Raw genomic sequence first — 6,000 nt, 5'->3', positions numbered from 1 at the left:
TTTACCTGTCCTTTGTAGTGTGCAGGTGTCTTTACCTGTCTTGTGTAGTATGCAGGTGTCTTTACCTGTCTTGTGTAGTGGCACTGTTAGGGAAAGGGTTTTGGCCAAGCTGATGAGTAAGCTGTGGTTAGGGGTAGTAGCAGAGACATTATTTAGAAAAAACTAGATCTATATGTTGTGTTAGGTTTATTTATTTATGTGTAGACTTTCGCTGACAGCGGCAACATTATTTATGTGTTCACAGGGAGTGAAAGGAAAACACTGGCTTTCCTTTTGCAATCAGTTTTGTTTTGCTTATTTTTTTGTTGCTTTTCTTATATTTCAACATGCAGAAATCAACATATTGTATGTCAATATTTCTGCTTATATATACATTTATATATGTATATATGTACAAATGCATTTATATATATATATATATATATATATATATATATATATATATATATATATATATTTATATATATATGGGTCCCCTACACATGGTCAACAGTTCACAATGTCGAAGACCATATGGCCGAGACCATATGATCGACATTTGAAATGCCGACCATGCACAACCGGCATCTCCGTACAGTGCGGAATGAAAAGATTTCCATTTCCGCACTGTAGTGCAATCTCGGAGTTGGTATATTTAAGTTATGGGGGTGTGGGGGGTGTAGCCCCCCTGCTAGCATTTAAAAAGTAGGTTTATGCTGTATGTTTTATTTTTTTTACATGTTCGAAATTTTAGGAGTCGAGCATATGGTCTCGGCCATATGGGTTTCGGCTTTCTAAAATTTCGAACATGTATAGTAGACCCATATATATATATATATATATATATATATATATATATATATATAAATATGTATGTACACAAACTCACGCACACACGCACACATATACACACACACACACACACACACACACACACGTGCGCGCGCGCGCACACACACACACACACATACACACATTTGCATAACAAATACAGGCAATTTTAGTTGAGCCATTTAACGAGTATGTTTTTTGCAGGAGACTGGATTACCTAGAGAAACTCTGGAGAGAGAAAGAGAAAGAGAGAGAACATGGAGACTTTATGCAACTAGTGATGAAAGGAACGGACCAAACCCAAGAACATGGAGCTGTAAGGCTGTAAGATGTTTTGATCAGTCCAAAGAGCCATCCTGCTGCTCAGCAGGTAGGCCCAGACTTGATATTCTAGATTCTGTCACTGTACTATAGCCATCATTGTGACTGACTGATTCTAATGTTTCTCATCTCTGTGGGGTTAACTTTGAAAGAAAAACTAATACATGTTGACCTATAAATAATATTATGCATGCAGACAAAATATCTGCCAAACTGTTCTACATTTTACAATAAAGTTTCAGGTTTTTCAGAAACATCCATTTAGGGTACACCATTGCAAGATATGTTCTTGTGTTGACTTAAAAATATGGTTCTGTTTATAATTTTGATAAGGATGTGTGTTATCATTATTTACTTATTTATTTGTTAACCAGTGTGTGGCCTGTCTCAAAGGCTCTTTTCAGTCACCACAACTTGGCCTCCAGTAAAGCAACACATAATAATAACAATCATGTATGAACTGCTAACATTTGCATAAGTTTCTTTTTTACATAGGTGTGCTCTTACTAGACCTTTGTCACACCAGACATATTTGTTCTTCCATTACTTCTCATAAATGCCCTCTAGGATGCGTTCAGGGTCATTGCAGTTATAGCCTTTACTTATAACCCTGGCAACCCAATTCCTGGAGCTGCCTGATTAGCTTTCTGCTGTGATGTAGCACTGGTTTAATCATAACCAATCCTATTATCTGTTCTGAGCTATTTCTGCAAAGGCCTGATTTGCACAAAAAGACTCTTTGCTTTCATAACAGTACTGCTTCCACTTTAAACATCGCTGAAGGACGAGAACTTATCCAAGGACCTACAACATAGTGTTCCAAAGAACCAGGTACTATTTTATTTTATTATAACTTACCATTTAAATGTATGACGTACACCAATTACAGCTGAATGCCTGTATCAGTTCTACAAAGGAAAATGTAATATGCTTAATCACTGGGTTCATTATATAACCTGACAGAGTAACTCTTATGAGTTGCTATATAGGTGAAATTAATAGCTAACATTTGTACAATACAGTACTTTTTAACTTCTTTGGTTGTGACATTTCTATTTCTGTTCATGACTGTTGGCTTCTATGTTTATGTTAGTGTTCTAGTTCTTATAACACAGAAGGCGGCTTCTCTTTGTTTTCTTTGGTTATACAGTTGCAATAAACCAAACCAAAAAACTAGGGAAAGTTTTGTCCGAGGAGCCCAGATCGATCCCAGATCAGTTTTAATGCTTATATTTTAAATATCTTATAGCTCAGTAGGTATTGGTCCACAACCGCAGGCTACAGTGTACCTCTGTCTATTTTGTGCCATTAGACAAGGAATCTATATCACAGTGAAACATGCACAGATCGATCCCAGATCAGTTTTAATGCTTATATTTTAAATATCTTATAGCTCAGTAGGTATTGGTCCACAACCGCAGGCTACAGTGTACCTCTGTCTATTTTGTGCCATTGGACAAGGAATCTATATCACAGTGAAACATGCACAAGACAAAAAATATATTTGGACAATTAATGTATTACCGGGATCAAATGTTTTACTTTTACATATGGAATTTAACATAATGTTTCTAGGTAATGAACTGTCATTATCTATAAAACCTGGATTCCCAGAACTAGTATTCTAAAGCAAGACTATAATAACTTGAGTTAGCAAGTCTTGAACACTAGGAGTTACTTCAGATTAAGTAATCGTATGTTTGCGTGTTACGCAGTTGTGATTTTATTGCCATATAAGCAACATTATAAAAAAGAATCAGTGCTACCAGTATCACAAATAACTAGTTAATATATTTGTATATTAAGTTTGAGAGACAGGTTGAATAATAGAATACAGATCGAATTCACAGGGATGAATAAATCTAATACTAAAAGGTCAGACGTCTTCAATGCCTGTCGGGTTAGCATACCTCTCAACTGCCCAGATGTTCACAGAATGTCAAGATTTTTGTCTCATATTTTTGGCCAGTTCCCCATACAAACTGTGGTTTTCTAGCAAACTGCTGAGGACAGAAGTCACTAAATAATGACAGACATTTGAGTTTCAGACTTCATATCCTTAAGAAAATGCATACTAGCACAACACATTTTATTCTAGCAACTTTCTAAGTTTGTAAAAGTAATATTTAACATGAGTTCCTATTTTTAGGGCTTCTTCCCCATCCCCATTAGTTTTGGCTTTCGTCAGATGTTTTTGTTTTAAGAGGTTGAGAGGTATGATGGGTTTAGTCCTACAAAAAGACTGGAAGGAAAAGTATGTCTCACTGCAAATGCCGCAAAGATCTGTGACGAGGATAAGAGATAAAGTGGCATGAAAAAAATGCCTGAACAGTAATCAGGATTAAATAATGATCACATGTAGAAAGACTTAGATTTATTGAAAAAGCGTGGAATAAAGCACATAGCAAATTATAAAAGGAACTCTTCTTCAAGGTGTAGAGTGGTGAAGCCATGACTGTTATCCAGGCAACAGGTTTGATTGGCAGGTCTGAACCCTTTGAAGTTATAAGTAACTGGCCAGGGGATAGGGCAGAGTAGCATTTTTGACAGCTGACCTTCCCTGGAGGTAGAAGCAGGGTTACAGCTAAAAGGCTATCCGCAAATGGTGAAACCAGTGACACTAGTCCAGAGAAGTGTATATCTGTAACGCACATTGGTCGTTCAGTATGGCAGTAGATACAGCATTCCAAAAAAGCCTTCCACAGCCATAAGGATGATGCTGTACTGGGACACCCTGGTCTTATCTTTGTATACTTGTCCCGAATGCATACATGAAGGATATCTCCACTAATGGGTCGACAATCTGAAAGGTAAGTCAGATAGGTGTCAGGTCAGTTGAAGTAAATGACTGAAGAGGAGTCCTGAAACGCAGTTAATAGCAGACAGCTGCCAGGGGAACAAAAATATAATGAAACAATATAAAGAAAAACTAAGTAAAATATGATACACTCACAACTAAAATGAAAAAAAAAACACATTAGAAAAGTGTATGTCAAATGAACCAAAGGAGGTAGCAAATGTGACAAAACGGTGACAGAAGCTAGTAGGAAATTTGAATATCATGAAAGATGAGTAAGCAACATAAAACAAGAAAGGAATACATACAAAATATTAATAAATGTATCCAGAGGTATAGTCTCCGGGAATAAGAAGATGTTGATACCATCTATCAGACCCTCCTAACTCGACGTTATGTTGCACATTTTTTGTCCTTGCACAAAGTATGCATATAACTTACACTTTGATTATTGTGCATAGGGCGTTGTTACAGTAGGCTTGCCTTTTAGCAGGTAGCTGAGGCACACAATGTCAGCTTTCATTCAAGTGTGGGACAAGCTCAATGGAATTATGGGAAACAGGAAACTAAAATGAGTAAATAACTACAGTTCGCAAATGGTGAGCTGTAACTATTTTGCAAGCAGCACGAGATAATAAGATTGCATATGATAAATGTCCCCTTACGTGGTATCACATTTTACTGTTTCTGTTCATAAGTTCATTTTTGTATTTTAGCACTTAGTTTTCTTAATTTATAAGATTTTACCTTTTTTATTCTTTCCACCCAGCCTCTGTGGCCACAAACCTATCTGTTTGTCCATTTGACTTGCTGTAGCAGCACATGTGAAACCACTGGGTTGTCCTTTTTCTAACATACCAGCAAGGAATACCTTATGGGTTACTACAGCTGGTTCACAGATAGTGATAGGTGAGAGTCACCTGTAAGCGCGCTGTCAAGCAAAACTACATGGGATTTTTTTTTCATTCCCCTAATGTCTGCACCCTGTGTAGCATCTAGTATATATTATGCTACATTTTATGCACACCTTGCATGCAGGGGGGGTCACAGATAGCAGCACTGGCAGTAACTGGGCCGCCCTGGAGTCTCTCACTTTCAGGCCGTTAAACCCTGCCCATTGTCAGGAAATACTGTGGGTGCCCCTCCCCCTTTGTATGTTGCCCCTTTAGTACACTAGCACTGGCTTCTCATTTCCAGCCCTGTCTGCCTAGCAAAGCTCCTAATAATCCAACACTCACTATTAGAACCAGGTCACAGATACTGCATTTGGGGCTCCATCCCACTATGCCTTAATCAAGCTGTTTTGGAATATGCATTTCCTCAACTACATTTTTTTTAACATTCATTTGTTAATAAATGCATGGCAAATGCAACAATGTAAATTAGCACTGAAGTAGATAAATGATAGCAAAAAGACACTTTAGAATACAATGGTACACTCTCTAAAGTGCAAGTGTTTTCTAGCAAAATGCAATTGGGTAGATCTTTGATACAAATTGTATAAAAATATAGCCTGTTTTCTGAAAAAGACAGAGGCTATAAATTGCTTTCTTCCTGATTGTGATTACTTGAGTCGCCATTTGCCTATTGTGTAACTCTGAGCAAGTCAGTTAACCAAATATTCTTCACATGTTGTCCCTGAAAAGAGGTATGAGTGCTTAGTGAGATTATCTGGTTAACAAATAAAGTAAAATAAAATATAACTGCTGTCCTTTCCTATGTAACAATACCTTTGTGTATCTTTTACTGGGCTATGGCTAAAGACCATTACTAGCCAAAAATTAAATAAAATATTTTCCATAAGCTTTTAATGAAAAGGTCAGATTTGTTTGACCTGATTTTATGGAATGAAATTGAAGTGCAAAGTAACAGACAATATAGCAGCATTCCTGAATGCAAACAGGAGGTAGGTCCATAAAGAGCACTTGGTTATAGTACATCTTTTCTCCCACTCTAACAGGGCTCGGTTTATGAGACAGGATTATCAAAGATTAGCAAAGAACAGGCAGCCAACAATTTCTGTCTAGAAATCATAGTGCCCTTTAAGTAATCAGAAATGGGAGGATTGAAAA

The 6,000-nt window shown here is 37.0% G+C and overlaps 1 protein-coding gene across 1 annotated transcript in view; it reads left to right on the top strand.

The window, feature by feature from the left end:
• The first annotated feature begins 1,837 nt into the window (after window positions 1-1,837).
• The window catches only part of PDC (phosducin), a 269,366-nt gene continuing 265,203 nt past the window's right edge, over window positions 1,838-6,000 (top strand). The window contains exon 1 of the mRNA XM_044085318.1: window positions 1,838-1,962. The gene's annotated coding sequence lies outside the window, so the exon portion shown is untranslated. The remainder of the gene's footprint in view (window positions 1,963-6,000) is intronic.

This window comes from Protopterus annectens, chromosome 10.part0 (assembly GCF_019279795.1).
Source record: "Protopterus annectens isolate FY-2018-M chromosome 10.part0, PAN1.0, whole genome shotgun sequence".
Taxonomy (NCBI): Eukaryota; Metazoa; Chordata; order Ceratodontiformes; family Protopteridae; genus Protopterus; species Protopterus annectens.
The sequence above is the reverse complement of the archived record's forward strand: the minus strand, read 5'-3'. Positions and strand labels throughout refer to the sequence as shown.